Source organism: Thalassophryne amazonica, chromosome 2 (assembly GCF_902500255.1).
Source record: "Thalassophryne amazonica chromosome 2, fThaAma1.1, whole genome shotgun sequence".
In the NCBI taxonomy this organism is placed as follows: Eukaryota; Metazoa; Chordata; class Actinopteri; order Batrachoidiformes; family Batrachoididae; genus Thalassophryne; species Thalassophryne amazonica.
The window spans coordinates 142600162-142623634 of record NC_047104.1 but is presented as its reverse complement, the minus strand read 5'-3'; the positions used below and the strand labels follow the sequence as shown (position 1 = coordinate 142623634).

General features: G+C 40.6%; 1 protein-coding gene across 12 annotated transcripts in view; it reads right to left on the bottom strand.

Moving 5' to 3' along the window:
• The window catches only part of baz2ba (bromodomain adjacent to zinc finger domain, 2Ba), a 242098-nt gene extending 230417 nt beyond the window's left edge, over window positions 1-11681 (bottom strand). For 5 of the 12 annotated variants that reach the window (XM_034195305.1, XM_034195375.1, XM_034195319.1 and 2 more), the window contains exon 1: window positions 8767-9103. The gene's annotated coding sequence lies outside the window, so the exon portion shown is untranslated. Of the gene's footprint in view, window positions 1-8766; window positions 9105-11662 lie in introns of those variants that run through there. The other 7 variants (XM_034195285.1, XM_034195327.1, XM_034195311.1 and 4 more) reach the window with 3 other exon arrangements.
• Window positions 11682-23473: the final 11792 nt, after the last annotated feature.

Genomic DNA, 23473 nt, shown 5'->3' with positions numbered 1-23473 from the left:
TTAAAAGAAAATGAACTTTGCCATTGGGAACTGACACATCAAATTCAATAACAACTAGACAGTCAATAAAGTGCATTACTCCGCCAAGATGTAACAGCCCCTTTAACCACATTATCCAACGCCTGGATGCAGCAGCAAACTGGTACAACTCTATTAAGCCTCTAAGCTTGATCGTACTTCTCTACGACATATCAAACCTCTTTCCCCACTGCCATCTTGTTTCTGGTATTTTAAAATGTCCTGAATCTGTCTCTTTACCCAAATCCAAACCGTTGTGTTTTATTTTCTGACACATGGACAACCCTTTCCACCAAGCTTCATGAAAACTGGTTCAGTATGGCATCTAAAATCCTGCTACCTAGTAAACACATCAATGTGGGTGAGGTTTAAAAACAGCTGTTGTGGTGTCAGTGGTCAGGTTGCTGTTGCTCTTGGCCAATGTGTTTCACAGAACCACTTGCTAAATGATAACTTTATATAAATTAATATTATGCAACTTTGATTGGAAATCAAAGGATTACCCCCCCAAAAATACAAAAAAATAATCAATCCCTGAATTCAAATTGGGGGGGAAAAAAACAAATTTTTTTGCAAGCTACGAGGTCTATAAGATAAGAAACCGACACTTTTATTTATTTTTTTAACTATATGGATTTGAATGATGTGCGATTACACCAATCATGCTTGAACCCTCGTGCGCATGCGTGAGTTTTTTCATGCGTGTCGGTGACGTCATTTCCCTGTGGGCAGGCCTTGACTGAGATGTGGTTCAGCCCTCTCGGCTGAATTCCTTTGTTTCACACGCTGCTCGAGACGGCGCGCGTTGCTTTATCAAAATTTTTTCTGGACCTGTGAGGGATATCCGAGTGGACACTATTCGAGAAATTTAGCTGGTTTTCGGTGAAAAGTTTAACGGCTGATGAGAGATTATGGGGTGTTTCTGTCGGTGTAAGGACTTCCCACGGAGCGGGACGTCGCGCAGCGCTCCCAGGCACCGTCGTCGGCCTGTTTCAACCTGAAAACATCCTAATTTAAGGCTTAATTCACCCAGGACGTCGTGAGAGAACAGAGAAGATTCAGAAGAGGCCAGCATGAGGACTTTATGCGGACATTCCACTGTTTAAGGACATTTTGTAATGAAAGACGTGCGCGCAAATTCGCCGAGTCGTCACCCGTCTGTGCCACAACAGGAAAAACGCCTCCGTGTTGAAAACCATTTGTAAAATTCAGGCGGCTTTTGATGGCTTTCAACAAGTGAGTAACTGAGAAATTGTTTAACAGCTTGGGTATGTTCCAACTTGCCCGTTAAGGTTTCCAACGGAGGTGTTTTTCCTGTCGCGACCCCCCGCGCTCGGGTCTGGCCCGACATGTGACTCTGCTCGCACGTTCTTTCATTACAAAATGTCCGTTAACAATGGAATGTCTGAATAAACTCCTCATGCCAACTTCTTCTGAAAGTTCTTTGTTCTCTGTTACTGGGTCAACAGAGCCTGAAATGTGGAAGTTTTCAACTTGAAACGGCGAGACGCTGCCGCCTCGAAGCACAGATCGCCGTCAGGCGCCGTGGGCCGTCCTTAAAGCGACACTACCACACCAAAATCTCTCATCAGCCGTTAAAATTTTTACCGAAAACCAGATGAATTTATCGGTGTCCACTCAGTTGTGCCTTACAGTTATGAAAAATTTTTTATCAAACAAAGCAGCAGTCTCTGAGCCATTCCTAAACAATGAAAAATCGACGAGAGGGTGGGCCACTCCTCACTCAAAGACTGCCCACAGGCAAATGACGTAACCGACAGGCGTGAAAAAACTCTCACATGCCCATGAGGGTTCAAGCATGTCTGATGTAATCACATGTGATTCAAATCCATATGGTTTTTGAAAAAAATAATAAGGTCGGATACTTTTCTAACAGACCTCGTACATTAAATAATGTATTGTGAACAGGTGAGATGTGCATGTGGGTACAACTGCAGCCAAAGCACATCAGCAAAACAACTGCCTATGGGGGGCCATTCACTCGGGTGCCCTACAGGCAATTTCTAAAACAATGCGGAGAGCTGCCAGAGTGACAAAAACTCATGCAGATAGACGACTGGTCAAAAGAAGAGAAGCAAAATAAAGTGGGAATAAAGATTACCCAACAAGTGCAATAAATAAATATACATTGCTGCAAATGTGCAGCACGGAGCTGTGGTGGCTAAGACCAGCTTCTCCTGTCCTATATACGTTATTTTACTCTGGATACACATTTTTTACATTATCAATGATCTCTGAGGACATGTTTGTGTAAATGGCTCCCATCCACTGTGCTAAGTATCAGTATTGCAATGACAGAGCAATGCATCCTTAGAGGAAACTGAAAAAGTGATAAAAGGACACATAGAGAAGGTAACATGTATGTAGGGTGAAAGAAGGTTGTGTTAGCTACCAGAGCTAAGTGCCAGGCGCCAGCAGGCACGTTTACACAGATGTAACATTCAGTAATGTACAGAATTACATGTCTGAACCTGACGCCTGCACGGGCCTTCAGGTACCGTTACAGGTCACGACATCTGAAAAAAAAAAGTCCTTTGTGTGTCTCCCAGGCATAAGAGTTGTCGAAGATGTTCAGCACAGTATGGGAAAGTGGAAGCATCCATAATTTTACCATATCAGTATTCTGCTACTGCACAAGACTTCCAAAAGTGCACAAAGCCATGCTATGGATCTGCAAGTATTGTTCAAAATTCCAGACGTTTGATGCATTTAAGTGAAATTTTGCATTTGTCTTCATCCTAAACCATTAATGAGAAAGCAATGTGTAAGGTTGCTATGCAAGAGACACATGAGCATTAAGCAATGTGCCGTCCAGAGTGTTATTCCGGAAGTGGCGGTCAGTTTCAGTAGTGCAAAATCTTCTGAGTTTGTCCATATACTCATACTGCACAGAACAGAAAGTACTGCATTTTCTTCTTCTTCCATTTCTGTGATTTACAAAATGGTATTTTGCTTCATCATCACCAATGATAATTGTGCCGTTTAATCTTTGCGTGCAAACACTGTGAAACAACACATGAACGATACATTCTCGGGCAGGCGGCCATTCCATCAACAAAAGGGAAGATCTCTCATTTTACTTGATCCCGAGAAAACAACTGAGGCAAAAAGAAGAAAGCAATGGTTCCAGGAGATTAATAAAGGTGCTATACCAACTAGCACACTAAAGTATGGCAGCCCAAACTGGACCATTATTTCACATTTCAAACAAGAGGTGCTGTTGATTTGAATTCTACCTCTGCGAGTGTGGTGTTAATTAACATTTTAACTATTTTAACTGCATATTTTAATATCAGTGTCAGGGCTTTGTATCAAACTATTTGTGAATTATTAATGTGGATACCAAAATAGTCTTTTAACAATAGTTTTATAAGTTTAAACCCGATGCAGTGCTTCATTTTCATGTGTACCGTACTGTCCAAAGCAGCAGCCAGGGATTTGCTGCCATACTTCAACATAAAGGATCCGTCCATTGTACAGATCGTAGAACTGGGTTGCTGCACCGGTCACATGACTGCGACAACACATCATAACACAAAGTATTTGATCAGTCCATGCTAAAATAGGTTAATCCATGTAAATGCACATCTGCAGTATGGGGGAAAAGCCTGTACTCTGTGCTTATGAAGTACTTGTTTTACCCTTTGTAAAGATGGGTGCACCAGGTTGCTACTATAACACATCGCAACTCAAACCACTTGAATGGTCTATGTTAAAGCATGTTAATTCACATACATGCACATCTAACATTTTTTGGGAAAAACCTGCACTCTACGCTTGTAAAATATAGTAATTAAATTCAGTTTATTTATATAGTGCCAAATCACAACATAAGCTGCCCCAAGGTACTTCCCATGGGTAAGGTCATGAATAAGATTTATGTTTTAATCTTTGTAAAGACGGGGCAGGACCATATTGCTAAGTAGGTCAATTTACTGTGACAAGACATTGTAACACATAGTATTTGATAGGTTCACAGTCAAATGTGTTAATCCCTGGGGACTTCCGGTATGGCATTTAGATTGTACAGGCATATTCGCCATGATCCGCTGCACTATACAATTTTTTGCCGTGCAAACCTCGCACTTTTTGTTTGGAATCCCAGTTTTATGTTTTGGGTTTTTTTGTAATGGTCATTGATGCTTCTGCCTTTTTGTTGGTCAGAGACACCTGTTTTATCATCATCAGTCCTCCCACAGCTCCCCCCAATATCATTCAGTGTTAGCTTTTGTTGACTGAGCACAGTGACTAACTCTGCCAAAAATGCTGATATGATCACTGAAGAAGGACGAGGGGAGGGGAAAAAAATATCTCAGCCAGAATTGCGCTAAAGGACCCCAATTTGTACTGATTTGCCATGTATAATGCCTGTTTGTTTCTCTTCACCTGCTTGGACAACACCAACCTCTTGCAGGAACTCAGTGCGACTACAACTACTGTAGCTTTGTACATTTTGGTCACCCTGGCTCACCTGTCTAGGCCCAGGAGAGCTAGACAAAAACACATGGTACACGTTAAGGTTGTCCCCTCTCCCTTTTACTTTTTGCTTTAGCAATAGAGCCGCTATCAATAAGTCTCAGAACCTCTTCCTTGTTCCAGGGTGTGACTCATGGGAGTTTGAACTCTTTGAACTTATGTCTCATATGAAAGCTCTTATATCGTGGACATATAATCTTGTTCTTTCAATGGACAATCATCCAGTCAATAACACTATTTGTAATTGGGAACAAGAGTTGGGTCTGGAGTTCGGGGAAGGTTTCAAGGATAAGGATTGGTACGTCATCATCTTGTGAAAGACTTTCCCTAATTAAATTTAAAGAAGTACACAGGCTGCATTTATCACGAATTGTTGCTGAAAATGTGTGCTAAAAAGTTAGCCGCTTCACTGTCCCGAGGCTGTAAACGCCAGCTCAGCATGCAGCCGAGGAGGAGAACCCGAACAGAGATTCTGTCCGCTGGAAGGGAAAAGGGTCTCCATTAAAATCTTGTGCGTGAGCGTCACTGATGATATTTATTTCACAGTTGAAAGGCTTCATATTTCCCAAAAGTCCGAAGTTTGCACAGCACGAAAACAGTGAGAGAGAAAAAGAGAGATGGAGGGAGAAAGTGAGTGAGAGAGAGAAAGAGAGAGAGCGAGCGAGAGACAGACAGAGAGAGCAAGCAAGAGAGAGACAGAGAGGGATAGAGAGAGGGAGACAGGCACAGAGAAAGAAAGGGAGAGAGACAGAGGGAGAAAGAGACAGAGAGACAGGCAGGGAGAGAGAGTGCTGTCTTTTCTCTTTAACTCTATAAAATAAGGCTATAAACTAGAGCCAGACCGATATGGATTTTTTGAGGCCGATGCCGATAATGATATTTGGATGAAAAAAATGCAGATAATCGATAAATTGGCTGATTTGCGGATAGCCGATAAATCAGCCGATTTTTTTTTTAAATGAATAAAATGTTCTTTTTTGGACCCTTAACGAAAAAGGTATGAGCTAAAAGCTGAAGATTTGACCTCTTATTGATGATGAAGAATTTTCAAGTTCAAAAAATGCAATAAAGAATTAAACCTTTGTGAAATTAGCAAATACATATCCTTAAAAAGAGTTGTGAAATACATCTGATCTTGTACCTATTGTTCTTGAAACTTAGATATAGGTTCAAGATAAGGATATAGATCCTTATAAACTTACTTGTATGCTTTTGTCAGCCGATCAGTGCAGTGTGACGGCGAACTACGGGGGCCGGTGATGAACACATTTAAGCAGGGCTTTAAGCAGCTCTCAGTTGAATGGAGTCAGAGCTCCATCTACTGGACAAACGGTGCAAGGACATTTTACATTGCAGACACAAACATTATTTCAGTAACTTTTCTGTTTATGAGAAATTATCGGCACTCTATCGGCAAAATTTTGGCCGATAGTGAGTACTTTGAAAAGGGCTTATATCGGCCGATAATATCGGCCAGCCGATATATCGGTCGGGCTCTACTATAAACATCTATAAAAAATAAAAGTACTTAATTCTTTCACGAAAACAGTAAATCTAGGCTTTCATCTTAGATACACCTTCTGCCAAATTGTAGCTCAACTTTCAGGTCTCCTTTTTAAGAAAATCCATCAACAACAATAATAATATAATAATATTAAAGGAAAAAGAGCTCTGTATCGGATCGGAAAAGTATCGGTATCAGCAGATATCCAAATTCAGGTATCGGGATCAGATCGGAAGTGAAAAATTGTGGATCGGTGCATCCCTAGTGCTAGTGTTTTGTCTTTTGATGAACAAAAATAATGAATAATTTTTTTTTTTAATGTGTTAATTAGATATAGGTTCAGGATAAGGATATAGATCCTTATAAACTTACTTGTATGCTTTTGTCAGCCGATCAGTGCAGTGTGACGGCGAACTACGGGGGCCGGTGATGAACACATTTAAGCAGGGCTTTAAGCAGCTCTCTAATGTGTTAATGTTTAAATACCTTTGAACAAGTGCACATCTAAAATCTGTGGACCATCTAGAATGTATGGACCATTTCAGTCATGGCTACCAACTGGTACTCCACATGTGCAGTGAGGTCTAGCTTGTATCCAAACACAGTTCTCATGTAACCAGTAGAGGTGGGCGGATCGATCCTAATATCGATAATATCGATACCAACACTGGTATTGATATTGAATAATGCTTGTGTAAAAAGATCGATACTCAAGCTTTTTTCTCTCCCACACGCACTGACTGCTGCGCAAGCAGATTCAAACTCTACTCTCTGTCTGTAAGAGCAGTGTTGCGATGTGTCATACAACACGGAGCAGTGCACCCTTGTATTGTGGTTTGTCAGCCCTCTACCTCAGGAGATTTTGTTTTAAGTTGTGTTGTGTGATATTTTTTTAAACAAAAATGTTGATTGTGATAATAAAGTATTTTGTTGTCACGTATAACTTTTTTGCGAAATTCTATCCTACGTGTTTTGGATCCTTTGGATCTATGAAGCTTAAATATGAAAAAGTATCTGTATCGGTATCGATATCAGCAATACTGGGCCTGTATTTACTTGGTATTGGATCAATACCAAAATTCCCGGTATCGCCTACCAGAGTCTGACAATGATAGTTTTATACAGATGACATAATGATTGTGCAGTTATAGATGTACTACTTACAAAGTAAAAGGGTAAAAAATTAATATTCAGTATGTTTGGATACATTTGTATCCATAATTAAACACAGGTATATGCACAGCACTCAAAAGGCAACTTGTGAACTAATTATTTTATCCGGTTGCGCTGCAGGCAACACAACTCAAACAACATGCCATCTTTGTGGGCCTTGTGTTGTGGACCAGATCTGGCCCTTGGACCAGTAATTTATCACCCTTGGTTTAAATCCTATAACTTAACTTTATGAAACAAAACAAATAATCAGCCATATTATTGTGACCAAGCAGTTAACAATGACACCACTGCTTTAAAAGTGATTGAAAGGTGAGTTTCAGTCAGATACGGCAACAAAACAGTAACAACACTGAAATAACAGCAACCAAAACACTCAGAACAAACTACACAACTGATTTACGAAAAAAAAAAAATCGCAGATGTCTCCCTCCAAAAAAAAAGCACGCTTCTGACATAAGAAGACTTACGTCACGTTTTGTTTGCTTTTCAAAGCAAATGTCTACACAACAAAGTGTGCGGGCAAAACGTTTTTCACGTCATCGCTGACAAAATCACAATCATCTTTATTTCTTTCCTTCGCCACCCTCCGACAGCTTTTTCTAACAAGTCTAAAAACTTTGGTAAAACTTGCAAGAAGCAGAAGGGAAGAAAAAAAAATACACACACACACACACACACACACACACACACACACACACACACACACACACACACACACACACACACACACAACGTGGATCAATTTCCTTTCGAGTAGCGTGTGTGGGTGAGAGGCGAAAGGTGCTGCTGCTGGGGGGACGAATTTAAAAACAGCCAAGATGGCGAGAGGCTTGTTGTTTTGGAAGGGGCAGAAAAAAATGGAGGATATTGTAATATACACAAAGGGATAAATTTCAACAACTGGGCCAAGCGGCTGCTAGCCTGCTGCAACCGTTTGAGGAAGCCACCGCGACGAGCAGCGGCACCTCCGTAGGCTGCCCACGGACACGGCGACACCACAGCCCGATCCCAACCAAGCGAAGGGCATATTTATGTTTTTGTCGTTAATTGTTTTATTTTGGCGTCGTGGGACTATTAAAGTGGATGGATTTAAAGCGGACAGCGAAGGACCAAAGACAGTCCGGAGCGTCATATATACTTACAACTACTCGGTGTTCGCATCCAGCACATAAACGGAGCCGCGACCAACAAACCCAACGCGTAACATGACGATTAAAAAAAACAAACAAACAAAAAGACAAGGCAAGTTTAAAAAAAAAAAAAACTCAAAAAGACAAGTTGTTATCATATAAGAGGAGTGAGCTGTACATGGAAGGGGGGGGGAAGAGAAGCAGAGAGGGACACACAAAGACGATTCCCACTATCGGGTCGCCGCTCGGAAGAAACACAGTCGCTTTTACGGAATAAAAAGAAACTTTACGGGCATGACTAAATGTTGGATTGCGGCTACACACCAAATGAATTAAACGTTAGCGTGGAAAACAACCAAAGTCGAAGCCAGCCGGCCCTATCGCTGGAAGAGGAGGAGGTGGAGGGGGGAGGAAGATTAAAAATAAATAAAAAACACTTACCTTTTTTTTTACTTTCGACACTTTACTTATGTCCAACGTGGTTTGACGCTCCGCTAAACACTTGTGCTGATGTTCCTCTCACCTCTTTTTTTTTTTTTTTTTCCCCCTCGGTCGCTTTTTGGTTGTGGAAGAGGTCGAGGACGAATGATAAAGAAGAGAAGTGGGCAGTAATTGAGTCTCGGTGTGTGACTGTGTGTTAGTTACTAACAGCGGATTGAAGGAGACTCTTCTCAAGGTTTATTCAGCTCCACTTCAAGGAACCGACCTGACGTCAGCTCACTGCTGCCACACAAAGAAAACTTATTACTGTGCAGCGGCCGTGTGAGCTAAACCACAGACACACTTAGTGACCGTTATTATTGGCACCGGTGCCCACGGAAAGTCTACCTGCCGTGTCGGTGGCATCTTAAAAAAATAATAATACTATGGCTTCATTTTCACACATCTTCGAAAACAGTAAATAAATAACAATAATAATAAACAATCCAGCGGATGCTTTGCTTTTTATTACAAGTCGGATTCTTTTATCATGAATGCACATTATGTTTGCATGCGCACTTTTAATATTTGTTCATTTGACACAAATCACTCGTGATTGATACTTCTTTTTTTTTTTAAGTGCATTTCTACAATTTTAATCTTAAAACAACTAAGACACAGCCACATCATTCTGAGTTGATGTTGTTTGGTATTTTATTATTATTTATTTATTTATTTGGACAAACTTGATTTTTTTTTTTCTCTCTCTCTCTCTCTCAAATGTTGAAGAAATGTTGATAAATCAGATTGGGATCTCCTGCAAAATTTTTATCGCTCGTTCTCAGTCAGGAGGTCTGCCTTGGCACCTAACCTGATTTGAATTTGCTTAAAATATAGGCCGTGGCTATGGGTACGGACCCGTATCTACAGAGACCGTTCTAAAGATACGGAGTGTGTCTTACCAGGTCTGGCAAGGCTTCAAAACTCATCCGTACATTGTCCGTATCTTCAGTGAACACCGTTCTAAAGATACGGAGGGTGTCTTACCGACCAATCAGAAAGCGCAAATATGTCCGTACCCGTACCATATGTGGCTAAAGGTCCGGCAAGGCTTCAAAATTCATCCGTACATTGTATCTTCAGTGAACTTCGTTTTAAAGATACGGAGAGTGTCTTACCGACCAATCAGAACGCACAAATATGTCCGTACCCGTACCATATGCAGAAGTGCTTAGGTTCTGTTGTTAATTTCAACCAAATTTACAACACCTTGGTGTCCAGCAGAGAGGGAGAAGAAATAAGTCCAGTATAGGCTCTGACACACACTGGTCCCAATGCTCCCCCTGGATGGGATTCCAGTCCACTGCAGGGTATTTCCCCAGGCAAGGCCAATACCCATGTACAACTGAATGGACTGGGGCAGTGCAGATGAAGTGTCTTGTCCAAGGACACAGACAGGTTGCGTGACTGGGAATTAAACCTGGTAGTCCAACTCCTATACCTGCTCTTGTGCAAATTATTATTTTATTATTATTATTCAGCGTTGGTATCGATATTATCATGCTACAACTACTGTAGCACGCCACGTTCAATGTCACTTAAATCTCTTCCCCATTGTGATGCTCAGTTTGAACTTCAGCAAGGCGTCTTCACCACGTGTACGTGCCTAAATGCATTGAATGAATAGAGCCTTTATTGTCACTGTATATACATACATACAATAAAATCTGTCCTCTGCATTTAACCCATCCAACCACTAGAAGCAGTGGGCAGTGGCCACAGTCCGGCGATTGAGTTCTCATCTTCTTTATGTTGTTTGATTTTCTATTTGTTGTTTCTTCACCTTTGTAAAACTTTGCAAAAACCTTGTAATTGTGAGAATGGCTTAAGCAGACCCCTTTGAGTCTGGTCTGCTTGAGGTTTCTTCCTCAAATCATCAGAGGCAGTTTTTTTCCCTTACCACTGTCACCTGTGTGCTTGCTCTAGGGGTTGGTAAGGTTAGATCTTACTTGTGTGAAGCGCGTTGAGGCAGCTTTGTTGTGATTTGGCGCTATATAAATAAAATTATTTGAATTGAGTTGAAATTGAGTTGCTGCCATGTGATTGGATGATTAGCTATTTGTGTTAACAAGCAATTATGAACAGGTGTATCTAATAAAATGGCAGATGAGTGCATATGTGTATAGCATAACGATATCAAAAAGTGTTTTAAATATGGTATAGATTTTAAATTAACATAATACTTAGAAGGCTATATATATATATATATATATATATATATATATATATATATATATATATATACTTTTAACTTTTTATGAACTGCAATAAAAGTAGAAACATTCTGAATAAAGAAGCAGAAATTAACGTTTCGGTACAACTGTTGTAGTGGCTCGGTAATAAAGGATTGTTTGATGTATAGTAGCAAAATGCAGCTTGACAATTTGGTTCTGACTTACGGAAAACTGAGGTCATATTGTGCAAAAAATGTATTATAATTAAGCCTCTGCAGTTACATTTGGTTGGTTTTCATGATAAACCTTTCCAAAGTCCCATACTTCTATGAATATACATGTAGACAGTTGCTGTCCGGCCCGGGATAAGTGTCAGAAAATGAATAAAAGAATGAAAAAGTCTCTTATTTAATGAAACCAGACAGAAATTCAAGGACGGAATTTCAAGGACTCAGACCTGCTAATTGACTTAAAAGATAAAGTAATGTTTTCAGGGTTATGAAATGTCAATGGGGGGGCTCATCCTCCCGTGTGTGTGTTTCGTCTGATGAGCTCAAAACACCTCATGACTAAACATATTGAGATTGGAAAAAAAAATGTATATTCAATCAGATACAAGAAAAGGATAAAGATTAATTCAGTTCCTTCATTTCTTTAACTTGTATTTTTTGGCAAAGATGTACCTTTCTTTCTTTCACTCCATGTGGAAAGGATTTTGCATTTTTTTTGTGTGTTAAACACAAAGTACATTTTAGTGTGACTGTGGTGGACTTTAAAGTCACTTTCACGTGACGTCTGCAATAAATTTAATGAAAACTAGTATAAAATTTTATTCTTCAACGTGAAGAGCATCTTAGTTATGTAGTGTCAGTTGGTTGCAAAAAAAAAAAAAATCAGACACCAGATTCCAGTTAATTAATTGTGTACTCACCTGTGGATCTCAGAGTGCATGCGTACCTATTTTTTTCTTCAAAGTTTAACTCCAGACACCCGGATTAAACATGTCTACAGAGAAGAAGGCCAAGTCAAACGTGGCCCACGGACCGCAAGTTAGTGACCCTGATTGAGCCAAAGCACAGTGACTGATTTAACAAGCTGCTGACTGACAAACACAATCACATTAAGAATCACAAAGTTTTCTACTTTTTTAAGTGAGATTTTGGATTTAGCAGCACAGATGCCTCTTGTGAACAGGATTTATTGAGGAGTTTTAACAGCACCAACAGATCATGCGGATGGAGAGTATTTCATGAACAAACGTCTGTAAAGCAGCAGTATATCTGGAGGTGTGATGTCCACATGTATGTTGATAGGAGTCAAAAATGACACCTTTATTAATTTGCGGTAAATCGCTACTTTCACAGCCAATCTGCTCTGTGTCAGCCTACGTACGTAGTGTGGGCCTGGTTATTACTTGGATGGGAGACCTCTTTAGAAGACCAGCGGCTGTGTGTGTTTCTCCAAGTAAATCTGGAGTTGTGTCAGGAAGGGCATCAGTGTAAAACTTCTGCCAAATACCAAAGCAGATGTGGTTGTATCTGCTGTGGTAACACGACCAAAACGGGAGCAGCTGAAAGAGCAAGAAGTACTTTCACAGCCAGTTTTATTTAAAGATGACTGGATACATGAACATTTCCAAATCACTGAATATAGGCACCTTGACACCTGCACAAATTTGATACCCGCACTGCCATGCAATTCGTCGTGCCAATGTGTCCCACGTTTCCCACTTGACGCCACACTATATAAAATAAAGCCTGTGCCATATCATTTCATACCCAATGACGCATTTGCTCTCAGAATTTGGCTGATCTAACCATTCTGCTCCCAGAATCACAGAGAAAGTATCTACAGCTGCAGGTTGTCTCGTGCACCTTGTGTGGAGGATTATTTATTTATAATTATTCTAAATTGATATAATTTTAATAAATTAATAATTATTTTATATATATCAAATCAAATCAATTTTATTTATATAGCGCCAAATCACAACAAACAGTTGCCCCAAGGCGCTTTATATTGTAAGGCAAGGCCATACAATAATTACAGAAAAACCCCAACGGTCAAAACGACCCCCTGTGAGCAAGCACTTGGCGACAGTGGGAAGGAAAAACTCCCTTTTAACAGGAAGAAACCTCCAGCAGAACCAGGCTCAGGGAGGGGCAGTCATCTGCTGGGACTGGTTGGGGCTGAGGGAGAGAACCAGGAAAAAGTCATGCTGTGGAGGGGAGCAGAGATCAATCACTAATGATTAAATGCAGAGTGGTGCATACAGAGCAAAAAGAGAAAGAAACACTCAGTGCATCATGGGAACCCCCCAGCAGTCTAAGTCTATAGCAGCATAACTAAGGGATGGTTCAGGGTCACCTGATCCAGCCCTAACTATAGGCTTTAGCAAAAAGGAAAGTTTTAAGCCTAATCTTAAAAGTAGAGAGGGTGTCTGTCTCCCTGATCTGAATTGGGAGCTGGTTCCACAGGAGAGGAGCCTGAAAGCTGAAGGCTCTGCCTCCCATTCTACTCTTACAAACCCTAGGAACTACAAGTAAGCCTGCAGTCTGAGAGCGAAGCGCTCTATTGGGGTGGTATGGTACTATGAGGTCCCTAAGATAAGATGGGACCTGATTATTCAAAAGCTTATAAGTAAGAAGAAGAATTTTAAATTCTATTCTAGAATTAACAGGAAGCCAATGAAGAGAGGCCAATATGGGTGAGATATGCTCTCTCCTTCTAGTCCCTGCTAGCACTCTAGCTATATATATATATATATATATATATATATATATACACACAAGGGCTGTCAATAAAGTAACGGTCCTTTTTATTTTTTTCAAAAACTATATGGATTTCATTCATATGTTTTTACGTCAGACATGCTTGAACCCTCGTGCGCATGCGTGAGTTTTTCCACGCCTGTCGGTGACGTCATTCGCCTGTGAGCACTCCTTGTGGGAGGAGTCATCCAGCCCCTCGTCGGAATTCCTTTGTCTGAGAAGTTGCTGAGAGACTGGCGCGTTGTTTGATCAAAATTTTTTCTAAACCTGTGAGACACATCGAAGTGGACATGGTTCGAAAAATTAAGCTGGTTTTCAGTGAAAATTTTAACGGCTGATGAGAGATTTTGAGGTGATACTGTCGCTTTAAGGACTTCCCACGGAGCGAGACGTCGCTCAGCGCTCTCAGGCGCCATCGTCAGCCTGTTTCAAGCTGAAAACCTCCACATTTCAGGCTCTATTGATCCAGGACGTCGTGAGAGAACAGAGAAGTTTCAGAAGAAGTCGGTTTCAGCATTTTTTCCGGATATTCCACTGTTAAAGGAGATTTTTTTAATGAAAGACATGCGGACGGGTCCGCGCGTCGACGCTACGCCACAGGACCCATTAGTCCGCCTTTAGAAAGTCCACCTCCACTCCACTTATTATTCCAAATTAGAAGCACCTATTTGAGGTTGTTAGCTGCATAAAGACAACATGGCTAAGACCAAAGAGCTGTCCAAAGACACCAGAGACAAAATTGTAGACCTCCACAAGGCTGGAAAGGGCTACAGGGCAATTGCCAAGCAGTTTGGGGAAAAAATATCAACTGCTGGAGCAATTATTAGAAAATGGAAGAAGCTAAACATGACTGCCAATCTCCCTCGGACTGGGGCTCCATGCAAGATCCCACCTCGTGGCGTATCAATGATCCTAAGAAAGGTGAGGAATCAGCCCAGAACTGCCCGGGAGGAGCTGGTCAATGACCTGAAGAGAGGTGGCACCACTGTTTCCAAGGTTACTGTGGGTAATACACTAAGACGTCATGGGTTAAAATCATGCATGGCACGGAAGGTTCCCCTGCTTAAATCAGCAAACGTCCAGGCCCATCTTAAGCTTGCCCTTGACCATTTGGATGATCCAGAGGAGTCATTGGAGAAAGTTATGTGCTCAGATGAGACCAAAATAGAACTTTTTGGTCTTAATTCCACTCGCCGTGTTTGGAGGAAGAGGAATGCTGAGTACCATCCCAAAAACACCGTACCTACTGTGAAGCATTGGGGTGGAAGCATCATGCTTTGGGTGTGTTTTTCTGCACATGGGACAGGACGACTGCACCCTATTTAGGAGAGGATGACCGGGGCCATGTATTGCGAGATTTTGGAGAACAACCTCCTTCCCTCAGTTAGAGCACTGAAGATGGGTCGTGGATGGGTCTTCCAACATGACAATGACCCGAAGCACACAGCCAGGATAACCAAGGAGTGGCTCCGTAAGAAGCATATCAAGGTTCTGGAGTGGAGTGGCCTGACCAGTCTGCAGACGTAAACCAAACAGAAAATCTTTGGCGGGAGCTAAAACTCTGTGTTTCTCAGCGACAGCCCAGTAACCTGGTTGATCTAGAGAAGATCTGTGTGGAGGAATGGGCCAAAATCCCTGCTGCAGTGTGTGCAAACCTGGTGAAAAACTACAGGAAACGTTTGACCTCTGTAATTGCAAGCAAAGGCTACTGTACCAAATATTAACATTGATTTTCACAGGTGTTGAAATACTTATTTGCAACAGTAACATTTTTTTTTTTTTAGATTATGTCTCTCACAGTGGACATGCACCTAAGATGAAAATTTCAGATCCCTCCATGATTTCTAAGTGGGAAAATCGCAGGGTGTTCAAATACTTATTTGCAGCAGTAACATACAAATAAATTACAAATAAATTGAAAGAACTAGAGAAGACAAGTTTTGGTAACTTATAATGATTCAACTGACAGTTCATGTCTGTTTGTGGCATCCTCACAAATAACTGATCTATAGATTGATGCTGTGCTACTGTAAAAGCTAGGCAGAGGACCCCAACGAAGAGAACCACAACAGAAGGTAAGTAAAAGCAGCTTTATTGCCCCACGGGGATATGAGTAGTATAGCTGGGAAAAGGCTGGAAACAGGCAGACATCAGGTACACGGCTGATCGGTACAACAGAGATGAATCATACTGAGTGAATAATTCAAAGACGAGAGGCAAATACTCAGGAACACAAAACGGCAGCAAAGATCTCCAACGGAGAAGCAAAAACACTGGAAAGTTATTTGTAAAATAACATGAGAGAGCTGGAAGAACCTAGCCCAGAGGTCTGCAACCTTTACTGTCAAAAGAACCATTTTTGTCCCGTTTTCCACAAATAAAATTCTTCTGGAAACATATTTGACCTCAAAATGGACTGGATAAAGATAATACAGCTTATAATGTTTTTCTATATACAGTTCAACTATATGGATTTTTCTTTGACTTCTATTTATGTCACTGTGCAAACAGTATGAAACCAACATATTTCATGTTTTGTGTGGTCAGCTTTATTGTATTTGTTATATATACATTCAATACTACATTTAAGGCCTCAAAATATATTAAATATATATAAAAGAAGAAGGTTGGGACAGGGCAGTTTATTCTAAATGTAAGAATTATTTCATCATTTTTACAGCTAGTTTTCTTGAGGAATGTCAGGGGGATGGATACCAAGTCACTGAATATTTCTTGGACTTCATTTGCATCAATCATTAAGAAATACGAACAGTAAAGCTGTCACGTAGATAGTTCTCAAAAACTAAATGTCCATGCTGGGAAGAGACGAGTGAGGGAAGCCACCAAGACACAACTCTGAAATAATTTTTGGTTTCTGTGGGTGTGAGTGGAGAAACTGGGAACAGTGCAACATTTTGTTTTTTTAATTTTTATTTTACATTTAGTCCCAACTTTTTCTGATTTGAGGTTGTTTCTGTTGCATTTCTGAAATTACAGACCTGCTATAAAGAAAAGTGTTGACATTTTATTGTTTTTAAAAACTCTGTAGAACAAATGCAAACACCAAACTCTTATAAAGAAGGAAAAAAGTACATGTGCACATGCGGGCAAACTTTGATATAAACTGAACAGAACAGCGCAAGTTTATTTGACTTCCCATATTTTTTGAAAATAAGTAAGAATAAAATAAGAGGTAACTCACTTTGAAATAAATCAGTTTAACCAGGTTAGTCCCATTGCAATCTCTTTCACAAGGGAGACCTGGACAATTTTTAAAGCTTCCAATCAACCTAACCTGCATGTCTGTGGATGTGGGAGGAAGCCGGAGCACCAGGAGGGAACCCACACGAACTACACACAAAAGGTCACAGGTGGGACTCGAACCCATGACCGTCTTGCAATGAGGCAACAGTGCTAACCACTAGCTCACTGTGCTGCCCAAAACATTTAGGTGCAGCCTAATACAGTTGTATGCAAACGTTTGGACACCCCTGATAATTTTCATGATTTTCTCTTATAAATCATTGGTTGTCTGGATTAGAAATTTCAGTTAAATATATCATATAGCAGACAAATACACTGATATTTGAGAAGTGAAATGAAGTTTCTAGTATTTACAGAAAGTGTGCAATAATTATTTAAACAAAATTGGGCAGGTGGATAAATTTGGGCACCCTTGTCATTTTATTGATTTGAATACATTTAGCACTAAGTACTGGAACACAAAATTGGTTTGGTAAGCTCATTGACCTTTTTTTTTACTCCTGTGCAGCAGCATCTTTTAAGTTGAAAATCCCAGGATTTCAGACTGAGTGACGCTGTTACGTAACTGTAGCACAATCATTTAGCTTGACCTTCTTACGCAGGTTAATCCAATCTTGAGAAAGGGTATTTAAGGTGGCCATTTGCAAATGTTTCCCCTCTTTGCATCTCTTCTAATGAGTGGAAACATGGGAGCCTCTAAACAACTCTCAAATGACCTGAAAACAAAGATTGTTCAACATCATGGTTTAGGTCAGTGGTGTCCAAACTATTCCAGAAAAGGCTGAGAGGGTGCAGGTTTTCTTTGCAGCCATTGACTCCAGCAGGTGATTTCACTGATGAACTCATCCCACCTGCTCAAAGTGACGTTAAGTGGCAGGCCAAGAAAAAGCTCAGATAAGCTGAAGCGAAGGATGGTGAGAACAGTCATAGTCAACCCACAGACCTGCTCCAAAGACCTACAACATGATCTTGCTGCAGATAGTGTCTCTGTGCATCATTCATCTATACAGTGCACGTTGCACAAAGAGATGCTGTATGATGCTGTAATGCAGAGGAAGCCTTTTCTGCGTACACACCACAGAGTTGCTTGAGGTATGCTAAAGCAAATTTGGACAAGCCAGCTTCATTTTGGAATAAGGTGCTGTGGACTGATGAAACTAAAATTGAATTATTTGGACATAACAAGGGGCTGTATGCATGGCTGAAAAAGAACACAGCATTCCAAGAAAAACAATTGCTACCTAAAGTAAAATGTGGAGGTGTTTCCATCATGCTGTGGGGCTGTGTGGCCAGTGCAGGTACTGGGAATCTTGTTAAAGTTGAGGGTCACATGGATTCCAGTCAATATCAGCAAATTCTTTAGAACAATGTTCAAGAATCAGTGACAAAGTTGAAGTTGCGCCGGAGCTGGATCTTTCAACAAGACAACGACCCTAAACACTGCCCAAAATCTACTAAGGCATTCATACAGAGGAACAAGTACAACGTTCTGGAATCTCAGTCCCCAGACCTGAATATTATTGAAAATCTGTGGTGTGATTTAAGCGGTCTGTCCATGCTCAGAAACCAACAAAGGTGAGATGTTTTGTAAAGAAGAATGGTCCAAAATACCTTCAACCAGAATCCAGACTCTCACTGGAAGCTATAGGAAGCAATTAGAGACTGTTATTTCTGCAAAAGGAGGATCTACTAAAAATGTATGTATTTTTTTCTGTTGGGGTGCCCAAATTTATGCATCTGACTAATTTTGTTTAAAGAATTATTGTGCACTTTCTGTAAATCCTATAAACTTCATTTCACTTCTCAAATATCAGTGTGTTTGTCTGATATATGATATATTTAACTGAAATTGCTGATCCAAACAACCAATGATTTATAAAGGAAAATCATGGAAATCATCAGGGGTACCCAAACCTTTACATACAACTGTAATTTTGAAAAATAACATAAAAATCAGTTATCTTGTATTTTTATTATGACTTGAATTCATTTTAGTGTGATGGAAGTCGTCCTGTTTTTTTCTCCTCCTCAGTCATGTTTTGTGCTTGAAAAAAAACAACTACATTAACTCAAGATCTAAAATTTGTAAAATAACAGCCTAATAAAGGACAGAGGCCTCACCTGTTTAATGTGATTTCTGCTTCTGAACATCACTGCAGTTTTTTTAAAGCATGTATGTATGTTTTTTCTTCAATGCATTCATATATTTTTGCATTTTAAAGGAATTTTGATTATTTAATTTGCCTGTGATGATGCTTAATGCATAAATTGACATCAATGTCATCTCATAAATTCAGTATAATTGTCACTGGCATGTGCACATGGTGTGAACAGGACGGTACGTCAGTGTCACACCGTTACTGAAAGTGGAGTGACAAATAAGGCAGCTCCACAGTTATGTTTTTTCGTAATTTGTTACTTCACAGTGGAGCTAAATTCCTACCTGTCTGCTCCACGCTCGCTGTCTCACATGCACTGATGTACTCACCCTCACTCAGCAGAATATAGTGCAGAATATAGATACTCAGTGCGATTGGTTGCCTGCAACAGTGCTACAGTTACGTAACAGCGTCACTCAGTCTGAAATCCTGGGATTTTCAACTTAAAAGATGCTGCTGCACAGGAGGAAAAAAAATTCACTGACACAGAGCCTTTAAGGTACTAGGAGCCACTGTGGAGGAGTTAAAGAGGTGGGGGAGGTGATGGTCTAGTGGTTAAGGTGTTGGGCTTGAGTCCAGAAGATCATGGGTTCAAATCCCCGCCTGACTGGAAAATCACTAAGGGCAAGGCCTTTAATCCCCTAGTTGCTCCCGGTGTGTAGTGAGCGCCTTGTATGGCAGCACCCTGACATGACATGTTTGTTATGACGTATTTCTATGACTATCACAAACAGCTAATCTAGTTTATAATGTACAGCGATTAAAAAGTAGTTACCCAAGACAGAATCAAGCATCTGTCCAGTCTACTATCACAGATGAGTTTTTGTTTCTGTGTCCTAAATTGATCATGGGTTTTTGTGTTTGTTTGTTTTGCAGCCTATTTTAATTTTCACAAAGTGTTTGAGTCAGTTGTCAACGTCAGAGTTCACAGGATGGCCAACAAGTTCTATTAATAGGTAGGTACTAAAGCCACAGCATGAGTGTTATGGCGAGTAGGAGCACAGTCTGACTTTTCCTGATGATTTTCCCTATGATCTTTCCTGATGATCAGGAATGTGTCGTGGCTTATAAATAGACTGGGTGCTCAGTAATTTTGTTTCAATAGCTCTTAGTGAGCAAGGGTCTGCTACCCTTAATTTCACAGGCAATGCCATGATTTTTGCGGAGCCAATAGATGCCCTTGAGAAGCTGTGTGATGAGTTGGAGTGTCTTGGTTTGTGATTGCCCTGGACCAAGACTAAGACCCAGGTTTTTATTGACTTCCTGGACTCATCCAACAACATCATACCGAAATGCCATCAAAATTTCAGGCTTGTTCAATTCTCTCAATACTGATGTTCATGTCTCTGGGTCCTTGGCCTTGGAGACCGAGAAACACCCTGGAAGAACTTGTAGAGTCATGATTTCCCTTGACAGAGGTGTTTGGCAATGCCAATATTGTTGCAGAAGAAAGAAGATCCAAGTCTTTATGGTACTTTTGCTTTTTGTCCTAGTGTGTGGATGTGAGAATTAACCAGTGCTAATCAGTGAGCTAAAGCGACCCCAGCAACTGGAAAATGCCAAGGAGACACCCCAGTTTTACCTGGCTGTGGAATAAATGACTACTTTCGACAGGTAGGTATGGACTGCCAGGTACATATGTGCCATTCAGGATGCAAGGCGGTTTCGTAGAGTGGCAGATGCCTCACCAGCGCATGCTCCCAGACCTTATCTGATCTGTCCCAGTAACTATGTCCATTATATGTCTGTATTTCATAGTTCATCATATAACAGCATTTTTACTGTTATCATCATCATTCAGTAACTTTGGCTGTTTTATTACATTTTCTGATTAGACAAAATTCCTTCATTAGGATTTTTTTTTAATTCTTCACTTAAAATTCATGGCTGCCAATAACTCTGATTAGCACTGTAAAAAAAAAAAGGAAGTTTACATGTTGACTTATCCTAGCTCTGTGACACCTCACCCTATGGGCACATTATAGCTACAAGCAAAAGAGGCAAAGCAATGACTTGCCACTCATTTTCAAATAGAACGGCCCTTTTTTAGACAGAAAAACAGAATCAGGCAGCAGAAAAACTACAAATAATGTATACATAATTTGTCAGCATTAAGCAGCAAAAGAAAAACAGAATAAATACTAAGGTGATCACCAGCTGCTAGCCCCAAGCTTCACTAACAGATCCAGACTTTAGATAAAGTTGAGGCCATGACCCGTTCTGTTTACTAATAAAATGAATTTAAAACGGTAGGAAGCATAGTGTAGTGGGATGAAGGTCCCGGGTCCTGATTGAAAAGATGTTCCCGCTAGCTTGGCTAACGGGGAATTCCCCTTTGGCTGACCTGGTAGAGGAATGGTCTTTAGTGCGAGCCGTCCGGGGTCAATCCCACTGCCGTCCCGGCCACAAAGGTCCTACGGTCACAACTGGTGTTATCGGTAGGATGTGGGTAGTCACAGAACATGCTTAAATGCACCTGTGACTTCGGGACGAAGTCAGAAATGGTGGGGAGATATGTAGCGGGATGAAGGTCCCAGGTACTGATTGAAAAGAGGTTCCCGCTAGCTTGGCTAACGGGGAATTCCCCTTTGGCTGACCTGGTAGCGGAATGGTATTTGGTGTGAGCTGTCCGAGGTTCGATCCCACCGCCGTCCTGGCCACAAAGATCCTACGGTCACAATAGTAACATACTATGCCAGTATGCTAGCCATACAAAAGGGAAAATAAGGGCGTCTTAAGTCTGGACTTGAAAGTCTCTACAGAATCTGACTGTTTTATTGGCACAGGAAGATCATTCCATGGAACAGGTGCATGATAAGAGAAAGCTCAGTGACCCGCAAACTTTTTATTCACCCTAGAAACACAAAGTAGTCCTGCACCCTGAGAACGCAGAGCCCAGGCTGGTACGTAGGGTTTAATTAGGTTAGCTAAGTAGGGAGGGGCTAGTAATAATTTTATAGGCTAATTGCAGAACCTTAAAATCTGATCTCACAGACAGCAAGCCAGTGAAGAGACGTTGCATTGTGTTGTATTTTCCTTATATACAGTAGTGTTTAGAATAATCGTAGTGCTATGTGACTACAAAGATTAATCCAGGTTTTGAGTATATTTCTTATTGTTACATGGGAAACAAGGTGCCAGTAGATTCAGTAGATTCTCACAAATCCAACAAGACCAAGCATTCATGATATGCACACTCTTAAGGCTATGAAATTGGGCTATTAGTTAAAAAAAAGTAGAAAAGGGGGTGTTCACAATAATAGTAGCATCTGCTGTTGACGCTACAAACTCAAAACTTTTATGTTCAAACTGCCTTTTTAGCAATCCTGTGAATCACTAAACTAGTTTTAGTTGTATAACCACAATTTTTCATGATTTCTTCACATCTGCGAGGCATTAATTTTGTTGGTTTGGAATCAAGATTTTGATTGTTTACTAGTGTGCTTGGGGTCATTGTCTTGTTGAAACACCCATTTCAAGGGCATGTCCTCTTCAGCATAAGGCAACATGACCTCTTCAATTATTTTGACATATCCATGATACCTGGTATGCGATATATAGGCCCAACACCATAGTAGGAGAAACATGCCCATATCATGATGCTTGCACCACCATGCTTCACTGTCTTCACTGTGAACTGTGGCTTGAATTCAGAGTTTGGGGGTCGTCTCACAAACTGTCTGCGACCCTTGGACGCAAAAAGAACAATTTTACTCTCATCAGTCCACTAAATATTCCTCCATTTCTCTTTAGTCCAGTTGATGTGTTCTTTGGCAAATTGTAACCTCTGCTGCACATGTCTTTTATTTAACAGAGGGACTTTGCGGGGGATTCTTGCAAATAAATCAGCTTCACACAGGTGTCTTCTAACTGTCACAGCACTTACAGGTAACTCAGACTGTCTTTGATCATCCTGGAGCTGATCAATGGGTGAGCCTTTGCCATTCTGGTTATTCCTCTATTCATTTTGATGGTTGTTTTCTGTTTTCTTCCACGCGTCTCTGTTTTTTTTTTTGTCCATTTTAAAGCATTGGAGATCATTGTAGATGAACAGCCTATAATTTTTTGCACCTGCATATAAGTTTTCCCCTCTCCAATCAACTTTTTAATCAAACTACGCTGTTCTTCTGAACAATGTCTTGAACGTCCTATTTTCCTCAGGCTTTCAAAGAGAAAAGCATGTTCAACAGGTGCTGGCTTCATCCTTAAATAGGGGACACCTGATTCACACCTATTTGTTCCACAAAATTGACGAACTCACTGACTGAATGCCACACTACTATTATTGTGAACACCCCCT